The sequence below is a fragment of the Suricata suricatta genome, chromosome 4, assembly GCF_006229205.1.
Source record: "Suricata suricatta isolate VVHF042 chromosome 4, meerkat_22Aug2017_6uvM2_HiC, whole genome shotgun sequence".
NCBI lineage: Eukaryota > Metazoa > Chordata > Mammalia > Carnivora > Herpestidae > Suricata > Suricata suricatta.
The window spans coordinates 22,105,433-22,119,937 of record NC_043703.1 but is presented as its reverse complement, the minus strand read 5'-3'; positions in this window follow the sequence as shown (position 1 = coordinate 22,119,937).

Below are 14,505 nucleotides of genomic sequence, written 5' to 3'. Positions count from 1 at the left end.
AAATGTGAGAGTTAAGTAAGGGGCTGGTTCAGATTATGGGCTCTGGTTGTTATGTGACATGACCATCCTTACTGCTCTTGGTTTGGCCCTGTTATTAGTGAATACCAAATAGAAAAAGACAGAATTTAAGAAAACAGAACACATTGTTCTGAATAACTAAGTGTTTTATTTCAATTCACTTTGTCTTTATAATAGTTTTGATTCACATTTTCAGTCAGGATTCAGTTATGAAATAATTCATGAGTGTTGCCTGTATAACTGACAATGAATCATTGTTTATGAATTTGGTCTTTAAACATTGGATGGAAGTCTGAGGTGGACAAACAGTTAAATTATGACAGGTTAGATATAGGCATTTATCTTTTCCAAGAAAGAAAGCTCCTGCAATACCAGTTGGAGTAAAGGGTCAAGAACACACAAAGACAAGTAGGTGAATAGAAGGCAGCAGAAAAGGTATCATGAGAATCTTAGAAGCTACAAAGTAAATATGCCAAGTTTTCTGACATCAGACAAAGGTGCAATCTAAGCTGACAAGATTTGGGAAAGAAGCCATTGGAATTAGGCAGTTTGCCCAAGTAGCTTGAAACATGCTTTTTCTTTCCCTTTAGTGCTCAGAAATAGAGGCGCCGATCCTTAATTTGTAAAGATTGAAATAAAATTTGGAATGAACTTAGACATGTTGATTTTATTCTTAATACAAATTACTTAAGTTCTTTTTTGTTTGTGTGCTTTTGTATTTTTGGTTTTGTTTTTATTTTAATTTCTGTATAGTTAATATACAGTGCTATGTTAGTTTCAGATGTACAATATAGTGATTCAGCAGACCCATACAGTCCTCAGTGCTCATCAAGACAAATACACTCCTAATTCCCTTCACTCATTGCCCCCATCCCACCCACTCGTGTCCGCTCTGGTAAACATCTTTTTTTTTCTCTATAGTTAAGTGTCTGTTTTTTGGTTTCTCTCTCTCTCATTCTCTTTTTTTAATCTTTTGTTTCATTTCTTTTTTTAAAATTTTTTAGCATTTGTGGGGTTTTTTTGTTTGTTTTTCTTTTTTTTTCTTTGAGTCAGAGAGAGACAGAAAACAAGTTGGGGAGGAACAGAGGGAGGCACAGAATCTGAAGCAGGCTCCAGGCTCTGAGCACTCAGCACAGAGCCTGATGTGGGGCTTGAATTTACGGGACTGTGAGATCATGACCTGATCTGAAGTCAGAGGCTCAGCCAACTCAGGCACCCATATGCCCCAATTTGTCTCATTTCTTAAATTCCACATATGATTAGAATTATATGGTATTCGTCTTTCTTTGACTGGCTTATTTCACTTAACATTATACTGTCTAGATCAATCCATGGTTTTGCAAATGGCAATATTTCTTTATTTTTTATGCATGAATAGTATTTTTGTGTGTGTAGACCACCTCTTTATCCATCATCTATTGATGGACACTTTATCCATCCATCTATTGATGGATACTCCATAGTTTGGCTATTGTAAATAATGCTGCATTAAACATAGGGGTGCATATCTCTTTTTGAATTAATCTTTTTGTGTTCTTTGGGTAAATACCCAGTAGTATTTGCTAATAGTTGGTATTATTAGATTATAGGGTAGTTCTATCTTTAAGTTTTTGAGGAAACTCCAACTGTTTTCCATAGTGGCTACACCAGTTTGCATTTCCAACAACATTGCAAGAGTGTCCTTTTTTCTCTATATCTTTACCAACACTTGTTGTTTATTGAGTTTTTCATTTTAGCCATTCTGACAGATGTGACATCTCATTGCAGGTTTTTTTTTTTTCACACATGCAAAAGCAAAGGGCTTTATTACGGATTTAGGCTCACTGGACCTAAACTCGGGCTCACAGACTTTACCGGCGTGGTGGATCCATGCTGAGAGCCCCAGACAAAGGCTGGGTAGGGCCTTTACGGGTTTGGGAAGGGGGTGTTACAGGAAATTGTGACATAGGTACAGTGATCCAATCATTATTATACAATATTATTGACCGCAGGTTTATCCAATTACAACATTTAGAATGTTAACCAATTACAGAGTGGACCCAGGACCCAGGACTGTAGGGTGTAGCTTCTATCTCTAGGCCTGCCCTTAGAAATGTTAAGGGTGTTAGCTGGCCTTTCCTGATTGGGTGTACAAGGGTGGTCCCTCCTGCCTTGGGCAACGTGTGCCCTTCTATTGTCTAATGAGTAGAGTCAGTTTGGTTCAGACCTGAGTCCTTACATTCCCCCCTCTGTCTTGTAACTGACCTAGTCCTGGGTCAGCTGAGTTACCATTGTTCCCCTAAAGCCTGGCATAGCCCTCCTTGGTGTAAGGGGAATTTTGTACTCTGTAAAGGGCATAGGGAAGGAGAGTTTACCCAATTTCCACCAGTCTCCATGGTTAATTTGGTGAGGGTCTCTTTTAGGGTTTCCAATATCTGGCGCTGCCTGGTTTATAAAAGTAAGAATGACAGCCAATTTGTTTCCTCATTTGTCAGGATCCTTGGGCATTTAAGTGCAATACGTCTCCATGATTCTTTCTACATTACTAACCTTAGTCAAATTGTTGGGCCGTCTAGCGGCCACTCGAGGACCCCCCATTAGAGTCTGGCGGTAGAGGCGTAGGCTCCCCTTACCTTTTGCCACGTTGAAATCCCATGCCCAGATCAGAGGCAGTTAATACCAATAGAACATCCTAGCCATAAGAGGAAGGTTAGCACCTCATTGTAGTTTTGATTTGCATTTCCCAGATGATCGATGATGTTGAGCATATTTTCATGTGTCTTTTGGCCATCTGTAGGTCTTCTTTGGAAAACTGTCTGTTCATATTTTCTGCCTATTACTTAATTGGAATATTTTGGGGGGAGTGTTGAGTTGTGTAGGTTATTTATACATTATTGGATATGTCATTTGCAAACATCTTCTCCCATTCAGTAGATTGTCCTTTAGTTTTGTTGGTTGTTTCCTTTGTTGTGCAGAAGGTTTTTTTATCACAATTTCAGACTTCAAGTTATCTTAAACAACTGTACTGATAGAAACGGTATGGTACTGGCATAAAAATAGACACATCAATCAATGGAACAGAATAGAAAAGCCAAAAATAAACCCACAATTATATGCTCAGTTAATCTTCAGCAAAGGAGGCAAGAATATGCAGTGGAAAAAAAGACCTTCTCTACAACAAATGGTGTTGGGAGAACTGGACAGCTACATGCAAAAGAATGAAACTGGACCGCTTTCATCCAACATACACAAAAATAAAAATGGATTAAAGAATTAAATGTGAGACCTGACACCACAGAAATCTTAGAGGAGAACATAGGCAGTAATGTTTCTGAATTGGGTGTAGCATCATCCTGTGAAATGTTTACTGTGTTTTTTGGCTTAGTGAATATTTTAAAATTACTTACTATTATTCTATTGACAGAGAAAAAATACTTTTTATAAAATGATGTGCAAAATAACACCACATGGACAATATAAGGCAGTGATATTGTTAGCAGTAGTTTACTCTGTAGCTTACAAATGAAGTTAAACCATCAAGAAGAAACAGAACACCCTCAAAATAACACATTATTTTGAAAACATATATCTAGATATTTCCCTTTATTTAATAATTTTAGAAAAAAATAGTTGTATTATTTTTGCTTCAGTCATGAACTGAGGCAGTTTTTTCTTCATTTTGGTCCTGCAATTATAAAGGCAAAGTAATCTGTAGTTATAACTATTGCTGTTTTGAAAAGCAGTGATTGCACATTGCACCTGTACATGACACAGGATAAGGGATTAACATATGAATTGAAGAACCTGAAAATCAACAATAAAAATTAGAGGAAAATGCCCAGTGTGATTTTGAGGCAAATGTTGAGAATATTTTAACAAATCTCTTCCTTTATATCATAGTCAAAATTTGTCATTTTTGTTCAGTTGTAGTCAATGTTATGATAGTTATGGGTTATACAAATGACAAGCTTAAATATGGCAATGAGTTGGTCTCCAAAATAGTCTACTATCACTTCACAAAAGAAAAGAAAAAGAAAAAGATCTTTTTTGAAAACTCCAAATACCTAACTTGGTTACTAAGAGATAACATGTTTTACACAGAGATTATTTAATAGTTTTAATATCTCATAATTTATTCTTGGTCTTTAAAAATATTATGATTTATGTGCTTTCTGAGCTATTTTCTACATCCTTTCAATACTTATGATTGTTCTTGAGACGGAAATAAACCATGAATATATCTTTTTGCTCAGTTTGTCAGAATATAAAATATATAAAATCATATCAACAGCTGTGCATATTGATGTGATTAAGATATCAGTAAGATATTTCTGTGTTCATTTAGCTGTATTTATCTATAAGGCTCTTGAAGACAATATTAGGTATTTGCACCGATTGTATTTTCGTAGTATACTGAGTAATAATTTTCTCATTTAACAAAATTTTGGATTGTTATCTGATACTTAGCAATGCTTTAGCTTTGGAAAACATGCTGTGTTGTGTTAATATTAATGAGTTCAGAGAGGGATTAACGACTTGTTTTTCAAATGTTGATGGGTACAAGCATATATTGAGCAGTTTTGATGATGTCATGGACTTTTATGCTTGGCTTTTACACACTAGAAATTAATTTCCAGGAAAGAATCATCCTTTTTGGAAGTACTTGTATTTTCCTTTTACTAATGACTTTAATTTTTAGGGCAGTTTTAGGTGCACAGCAAAACTGATAAGAAGGAACAGAGATTTCCCATATACTCCTGCCTCACACATGCAGAGCCTCCTCCATTATAAATATCCCTCACAAAGGTGTTATGTTTATTACAATTGATGATCCTACAGTGATATATTATAATCAGGCAAAGTCCCTAGTTTACCTAAGCATTCACTCTTGGTGTTATGTTATTATATTTTTAATACCAACCTTTATGAGTTTTATTATAAAGGTGTACATGATGATACTCTTGATTAGTAAAAAAATTTTTTTTCTTGTCTTTCTCCTTCTCATTCTCTTTCTTCTTCATCTCCTTCTTCTTCTTACAGAGTTATAACTGCATTTCACTCTAACCCACCCAAATGCATGCTATTTGGAAAAAAAAAGTAATGAAAACCAAATGACAAATTCCACTAATAAGTAATCTCTCCACCATAGGTGAGAAGATGGAGAAAAAATAATTTTCTTTGCTTCTATACACGAAAGAGGTAGCTGGCTCCTCATTACCTCTGCAAGGGAGGAGGAAAATCTTTGCCCTTTGGAGAAAGGACTGAAAGAATATTGAATTCTTATACTAGCATTTTAAGATGTAAATACTTCTCTCTAGTGGCAGGATAAACTTGAATATATCCCCAGCTTTTTTGACCCTAAGATGACTCCAAGCGCCCTGACCTAATTTTCTCTTGAAATACAAACACAGACTTCCAGAACTGGGTAAATATTTCTGGAGTTCTCTCATTATCCATTCTCTTGTAAATAAATCAGACTCAAGTGTTTCTCTTATTCCATAATCTTAAATTTTTACCAAATTTATTTTCTAACCCTCAATTCTGGAGAAATACATGCAAAAATTTCTCAACATCCCCCAGAAGGAGTTATAACAATGTTCACAAATATTCTTTACCATACTCTCTCTTCTAGACCTAACCATTTAATCAATTCGATGTGGGTTTTTTTGTTTGTTTTTTTTTTTTTGAGACAGAGAGAAACTGGCATCTTAATCCTTCATAGCAGTGAAACTACATGGACAATAGCTATGCAGTATTAGGTAAAATCTGAAAAATTCATATAATAGCTCTTTCATATTGCCAAACCATTTTCTCATGAGGCACATGCATCCAAACTAAAAACAAAAAAGTGAAGACAAAACAATCATACTACATCATTTATTTTTTTATTCGTATTCTTCAGGAATACACACAAACATAGGAACATAAATATATCTGATTTAAACAATCACATACATGATTCTTTATAAATACTTTGTGAAGCATTACTAAATATTTTACCCAAAACTTTTCTTTCATGTTTAGAATACCTGTAATGCTTATGTGCACAACACAGGGTAAAACATTTTATTTTGTTAGAACTCAACTCAAATTAGATTTGAAAGATAAAGGTACAAGAATGTTTTATTTCATTTATTTATATTTTGGGGCACTGAGCATACAACATTATTCAATAAAATATGTAAGAAGCACATGGTCAAAATATCTTCTAGAAGTTGAGGGTTGCTTAATTTTATTCACACTTGGTAGAGTAGAACTAGATAATTTTCTAAGCCACTGAATAATTCTTGTTTTTGGCTCTCTAATGTGAAGCAATCCTGAAAACTTATTCACATTACCAATAAAAAATCACTAGTTATCTATATCTCCTAAAGTTCATTTGCTCTTTGGAGATATAGCTTTGGAATTTTTATCAAATTTTTTAAATGATTATGCTTTATATAAATAGAACAAAGCATGTTTTCCCAACTTTTAACAGGAATGTTTAAAGTTATAACAGCATCTCCAATTTAAATAATTAATGTAAAAACAAATGATAAGTAAAACAGAAGCACAAAATAATCAAATAGAAGAAAATTGAATATTTTATGCCACATTATAAAATGAAGGTATTATCTACAGATTTGTAAAACAATTTATTTATATACTAAAATCCCAGAGACTTTTAAAATGTGTTAGTTATAAAATATAGCATACACAATTTGAGAGTATTTATGGTTAATATCAAAGTGTTAAAATTTGATAAAATTAATACCAAATTACCAAAATGAATTTTGCAAATAAAATATATTCTGTGCCTTTCAAAACCTGTTTATTTACTCATCCCTAAAACTTTCACCCTACTATACATTCAGAAGTAACTGTATCTTAAATTTTATATAATTCATTTGTTTTTCTTTTTAGTGTTACCATATGTATGTATACATTGACAAATAAATTGACTTTGTCTGCTTTTGAGATAAGTGATTTTAAGTTAAATATTACTTAGGGATTTTTTTTACCTTTATTTATGTAGTTTTTAGTTTATTGTTTCCATTGCAGTATTTAAGCCAATTTGTTAAAATACTATAAAGTATTGATTAATTCTAGTGAATCTATACTAGTGCAATTATTTCTGTCACTTTTAAAGTAGAGCAAGGGACAAATTTATATTTTGCTGCTGTTGAAATACATTATCTCCTCCAAAGAGTGTTTATTTTTATTCTACTAGGAATTTAAATGAGGTGCTTAGTACCATTATAAATGTGGTATTGAAACATTTCAAGATTACAACTGTCTTTGTGAGTACTTAATTCATACCTAGGACATACATCTGGTTATAAACTGAAACACCGACTTGCTAAGCTCTTGATGGAAGATTCTGATGTCCAATTTTGCATTTTGGTTTATTGACAAATAAGTCCCACAGGAAAACAAGCTTACCTCAATGTCTTCTAATTGGCCTTGAGTTCTTGGCCCTTCTTGACTTGGTTTCCCTCTTTTGCTTATACTGTATTTTTTTATTTTCAATTTTATTCACATATTTTTTTTTGAGAGACAGCACACACAGGGGAGAGCCAGAGAGATAGGAGGTCAGAGGATCCGAAGCAGGCTCTGCGTTGACAGGCTGACGGCACCAAACCCCATGCCTGGCTGGAGCTCACAAACGTTGGGGTCATGACCTGAGCCAAAGTCAGATGCTCAACCGACTAAGCCAGTCAGGCGCCCCTCAAGTTTTTTGTTAGTCTCAGGGGAATAACTGTTATAATATATGCTACTCCTTTACAGTTAGAAACACAAACTATATTATCCAGTAATTGCTATTACAACACAGGCTATTGATACAATGGAGCAAAATAGCCACATTGAAAATGGTGTGTGCATATATTTCAGTTTCCTTTAAAATATGTAATATATGCCAAACTAGGTGTGAAAGTTAAAAAAAAAGTCCATGATATAGTGCACCTGTGTGGCACACATTATCTATTATTATAATTCCAATTTTATGGTTAGGAAACTGAAATACAGAGATTGTCTCTCCTTTAGTGCCATAAAAAGACTAAGCATCATATTAGTATGTTAACACAAGGTCCTGGCTCTCAATCTATGCTTTAAAATTCTTAAAATACTTAGAATAAAATTAGTATGCAATATTCGTAGCTATGGCAGAGAAAAAAATTAACAAGTCAGAAAAAGCAAAAGTTATAAAGTGAACTTTGATAAACTTCGTTATGTCAAAATTAAAATTCTAATTTACCATAAATATTATTAAAAGACAAGCAACAGACTGAGAGAAACCATTTGCCACATGTTTAACACACAAAGGATTGATATCCAGGATATACAAATATTTCCTACAAAGATAATAAGGAAAATAAAAGCAACTCAATTAAATAATTGGAAGCAATTATGAAATGGAGCCAAAAAAAAAAGAATAAAAATACCCGATAAAAAGGTACATCATCTCATTAATAATAAAAGAAATGCAGATTAGGACATTATTAGCATATTTTAACCATCAGCTTTTAATAATGCCAACTGTTGTTGAGAGCAGAAAATGAATTGCTTTATAGAAGGTAGTTTGGAAAAAGAAACAATCACAATAGAAATGTGCATAACTTATATCTGAGCAATTAGTGTACTTTGTTTATTTCTTAAAGATTTGCCTTGGTGTATGCATGACAAATGTGGACATTAATGCCTGGAGAAGCATTCCTAACAATGAAAAAAATAAAGTGTATGTGTACATTGTTAGAATATCATTAAATAAAAGATGCTTGGGTGGCTTAGTTGGTTAAGTGTCCAACTTCGACTCAGATCATGATCTCACAGCTCATGAGTCCGAGCTCCACATCGGGCTCTGGGCTGACAGCTCAGAGCCTCGAGCTTGTTTCAGATTCATCTCCTTCATTCTCTGTCCCTCCTTGTTGGCTCTCTGTCTCTTTCTGAAAAATTAAAAAAAAACATTAAATAAACATTACATAAAGAATATTATAAATAAACAGGATACACTCATAATGAAAGACAATATACCAATATATTTTTATAGAAATAACTTAAATATAATCTATATTTGAAATGCTGAAATTCTTAGGAACTTAAATATATGCATTTTAAAAATCAAAGCGTACATTAAAATATATAGCTTGTGGGAAGAAAGCACAACCACAAACTGATACTACAGTATTTTACAATTAAATATGTTCGCAAACATATAAAAAATAAAATTTTAAAAACCTGTGTATGCACACATCAAATAGATAACAGTGATACCTAAAATGGAGGATAGGAAAAAAGCTGACATTTGCAGAGCTGTCAAAAGAAGCATCATCTTTAACTCTTTTTTCTTTCCTGCTTTTCTTTCTTTCTTTCTTTCTTTCTTTCTTTCTTTCTTTCTTTCTTTCTTTCTTTTTCCTTCTTTTCTCTTTTCTTTCTATCTTTCTTTTCTTTCTTCCTTTCTTTTTTTTTTTTTAGTTATTTTTTGAGGGAGAGAGAGAGCAGGGGAGGGGCAGAGAGAAAAGGAGAGAGAGAATCCCAAGCAGGCTTTGCACTGTCAGCACAGAGCTCAATGCGAGACTCGAACTCACAAACTGTGAGTCATGATTTGAGCCAAAATCAAGAGTTGGACTTTTAACCAACTGAGCCACCCCAAGCATCCCAAAGAAGCATCATCATTAAAAGTATTTTAATTTTATGATGAACAATCATATTAATGGTATATTTAAGGTTACACATAAAGAAAATAACTAAAATTAAAACATTCTCCACCAAATGCTACAATTTAATTGCTTGAAAAGAAGTTGACTCTGAAAATTGAAAAGAGGCCGAGGGACTGCACAGCTAAATATAAGAGCATGCACGCCTGAGCTAGAAAGCATGAGGACCTGAACTTTAGCAGAAGGAAAACTATTTGAAAATTGGGTACATGGGTAGTGCTTTGAAATTAAAAGGTTGGTGATATATTGGATTGTTGAAGTGTTGAAAAAATAACTGTGTTACGATTAACCTGAAATTTTGAAATGTAAACAATGAAGATTCTAATACAATTCACCAAGATTTTAAACATGTAAAAAATATTTTTCTTTCTTTGACCAGATGTGTAGATTTGGAGCAATATACAAAATCTTGAGTTTGATTTTTTTGCTTGTGAATTATACATATGAGCACTTATCTCTATAAATATACTGAAAATTAAATTAAATATGTTAAGTACCTTTTAAATGACCTCAGTGGATTTATGCTTTAAGCAAATTATTGATGGCAGTGCCATCAATTATTTACAATTATGCCCTAGTCTTGGTAAAAATCATTATTAAAATTGATATTATATTGAATTAAAAACATCAAAAATACTCTCAAGCATGGTTTTGAGTCTGATTTTATGCTATCACACTGATTGACAACAATGACATCTATTATCTATCTGTTATCAATATCATTATCATCATCATCATTTGTTATTTGTAACTAAAGTCTTTAATATTATCAAGATTCTATTCAATTTGGGAGTAATTACAAATATTGGATTAATGTTTATATAGTTAAATGATAGATCAGTACTCCACTCTCATTAAGGAAATCATCTTTTCACCAAACTTGATGTATTTTCAGGTCCCAGTTACTTAGTTCACACTAAGACATTTTACAAATTACTGAATGAGTTACCACTTGTTCTGAACCAACTAATGGATCATAGTGGCTCCCATTGGTATTCTATTAATAGTAAGTTTTAGTAAATATATCCTTACATGATCTAGTACTTTAAATCTTCATGGTGCTTATGCAACTCTTGTTCCCTACACAGCCCTATGAAGTTGTTATGATCAGTCTTGTACAGATTGTGGTAGACTCTGTTATTGTTCAGGAAATTAGTACTTCTTTTCCCCATCTTCTGTTTTCATGGAAGGAGTGAACTACTCCACCTCATTGGTACTAAACCTGATATGTAATTTGCTTTGGCCAAATGAGATGTTATGGACATGTTGCAAACAGAGACTTGGCATGCCCTTTCAGTGATTGGGCTTTTTCTTTTCTCCTGCTTTATGTCATGAGATTAACCTATTTCAGGTAGCTTCCGGATGAAGAAGAAAGATAGATGTCTAGAAAAGACATGGACCTGTCTTCTTGGAAACAAAGCCCACTGAATCCAACCCGTATGAGTTTCACATCAGCCAATTTACAGAAATGTAAGTGAGAAATAAATTATTGCTTTTTTTTTTTTTGAGAGACAGAGAGAGACAGCACGAGCAGAGGAGGGTCAGAGAGAGAGAGGGAGACACAGAATCCAAAGCAGGCTCCAGGCTCTGAGCTAGCTGTCAGCACAGAGCCCGATGCGGGGCTCGAACCCATGAACTGTGAGATCATGACCTGAGCTGAAGCCGGATGCCCAACAGACTGAGCCACCCAGGTGCCCCATAAATTATTGTTTTACGTCACTGGAATGTTGTTTGTTACACAACAAAAGCTGATTGAAATACAGAGTATAAAAATTAATTAAAGGTAGTGATTAAAAAAATTTGTTTTAATATTCTTGAGAGAAAGAGACAGAGCGTGAGTAGGGGAGGGGCCGTGAGGCACAGAGACACAGAATCTGAAACAGGCTCCACGCTCTGAGTCTTCAGCATGAAGTCCTATGCGGGACTTGAACTCATGAACTGCAAGAACATGACCTGAGCTGAAGTCTGACACTTAACCGACCAACCATCTAGGCGTCCCAAAGGTAGTAATTTTCTTAATATCATCTGTACTGTAGAAAGAGTCAAGTTTTGTTTTTGTCTTGTCATACTGCCAGGAACAATCAGATTAACTTGATAAATGTGAGATAAAGTTGAATGATAGGAAATGAGAGCACAAGTATTAAGAAAAAAGTAGATATCCTACTTAATTTCAAGTCTCTGTTCATTTAAAATATTCAAGTATTATCATATTACTTAGCTGACCAAATGCATAAATACTAATGGCTTACCACATCAGCCAGAAGGCAATTAGACTCACTATGGCCAGCACTGTACTAAATAACTCATAAATTACACATATAATACTTAAAACACTGAATGAAACATTCTAATTTCAATTTTTGAAACAAGGTGATAAGTTGCTGTAAAATTTAACTAAATTTAAATTCCTTGACTTGCCAAATTTAAAAACGGCAATATTTAAATACAAATCTAGAATCCTCTAATCCCAAAGCCCATGCATATAACTACTGTGCAATATCAGTAATCACATTTGGTAGGGCAGAATATTAAAGGAGAACTCATAACTTTGTCAGATTTTATTAGTAGAGAGTTAAGGGAAAAGAAAATGAGTTTTAAATGGTGTGAGTTAATGTACCAATGAAGGGTAGTCAACAGTACAGGAATATAAAAAGCATATTATATTGTGATCAATAAACTAGCAGTGCATTACACTTACAGGGGCAATTACATTAGGACAGAAATAATTTGAAAGTTATTTTAGGAAATTTCAGCCTCCCTTTCAGGTCAGATGTGAATGTTAAAGGAAATCATAAAATCTCATTGTCTAGAGAGAAGAGTAATCAATAATCACTTTTAATTTACCCAGTTTATCCTGGAATGAGTGTGATTAAGAATACTTATGACAAATCTAAAATTAATGTTTGTAGAACTCATAAGTATCCTAAAGAAAGTAAAAACAAGTTCAAGTTAATTGAATATGTGATTTTCACACCAAACTAAATATAAATGTTTAGTTGAAGAAGGTTCTGCTCACCCAAGAGACAGAATTCATCTTAAATCACTGAATTGAGAATATTATTGAACTGAATGTTCCCAGAAAATATTTCCTTCAGGTTTCAGCCTGATGGTTTTCATTTGATACATGCAATAATTATCATTTCCTTTTTCCTTTCTATTTGATGTTAAATCATGCAGAAATTTTATTGCATATTTTTGACACATTTTGTTGCTTCTGCAAGCATAGCAGATTTCCTTCTGCACCAAATCTTGCCTAACACATGAAAAGATTCATTAAACCAGCTAAAAAGTTAAGCATTTTTGGTGCTTTATTTTTTGTGTTTTAGTAATCTAATAGGAACCGCAGATATGTTTGAAAACAAAAAAAAATAGTTTATGTATTTTGAGCATAGTAATGGTATCTGATAAAAACCAAGTTGGAAAGGAAACTTGAAAAGCACCTACTGAGCAGATGGAAGGAAAGAGTATCCAAAAAGCAATTTAGATACATAAAACTTCACGACTTAAATAATATTCCAGAACAATATCAAATATCCAGGGTTATTTGATGCTTTTATTGAAATTTAATAAAAGCTAATGGAGTATAAAAGAGGGAGACTGGGTGTTTTGGACATCCTGCTCATACCTTGTGATGAATCTGCCAATGCTAATTTTCTCTCAGTCATACTAGAAGTCACGCTTCTGGCATCACAGTGCCATGTTGGCATTAGCTTGCCTCTCTTTTACTATATTACTGCCCTACTGAGGCATCTTCTAGGATTCTAACTGCCCAGGTTGATCCGCTTATGCCCTCAAAATATGCACCTATCATTTTCTTTATAGGTCACACTACATAATACAAATTCACTGTCACTTCCATGAGAAAGGATAGTTATGTCTATTTTCTTGTATTAAGATACCCCATTGAACACAAGTAATCATTCTCAAAATGAAGAAAGTGGTTTTCCTGAGAGACTGATGGGGTTTGAAGCCCTAGCTCTTCTCTCCCATTGTACGACTGAATGAGGCAATTTTAAAGGAAAGAAGTTTTCCTATTTGTAGATCAAACAAAGATATAGTGGAGAGATGCCCTGGCTGCCCTCAGCTTCCACACAGTATCTTAATCTCTAAAATCAGCATATTGATCCTTCTCTATGAACCAAATGCTATCTCAGGGCATGATCTTCACATTTACTATCTCTCTATCTATCTATCTATCTATCTATCTATCTATCTATCTATCTATGAGTTACATTATGCTTTATAGCATAAATATTGGTTTCTTATACAAAGACAAGAGTAAATAACAGGGCAATAATTACATGTATAGCAGGCAAAGACCATGAGCATTTACTTGGACTGTCTCTGCTAACTGTGCTTCTTAATCAAATAAAATACTTACGTGACAGCACTAAGACATTTGATTTCATTGATAGATTTTTCTGGTATCAAACTATTATCTTTCATAGGATAAAACCTTTTTAGTCATGTTGTAAATAGAGTTGATTATAATTTGCTAATATTTCTCCTAAGTACTTATTTTTATTGATCTTCATAAGTGACATTGACCTATAGTACTAACCTCTTCAGTATTTATTTTGGTACTAAATTTCCATTAAATTAAGTAGGCATCTTCATTTGGATATTATTTTCTAGAATTACATAGAGACAACATTTTTTAACTAATAAAAATGTATGTTGGACACACTTTATTGTTTAAGGAAAGGATGTAATAATACATGTTACTTAATATCCAGATTATTTGTTGGTTGTTGCTATTTGGATTTTTAAAAAATAGTTTATTGTCAAATTGGTTTCCATACAACACCCAGTG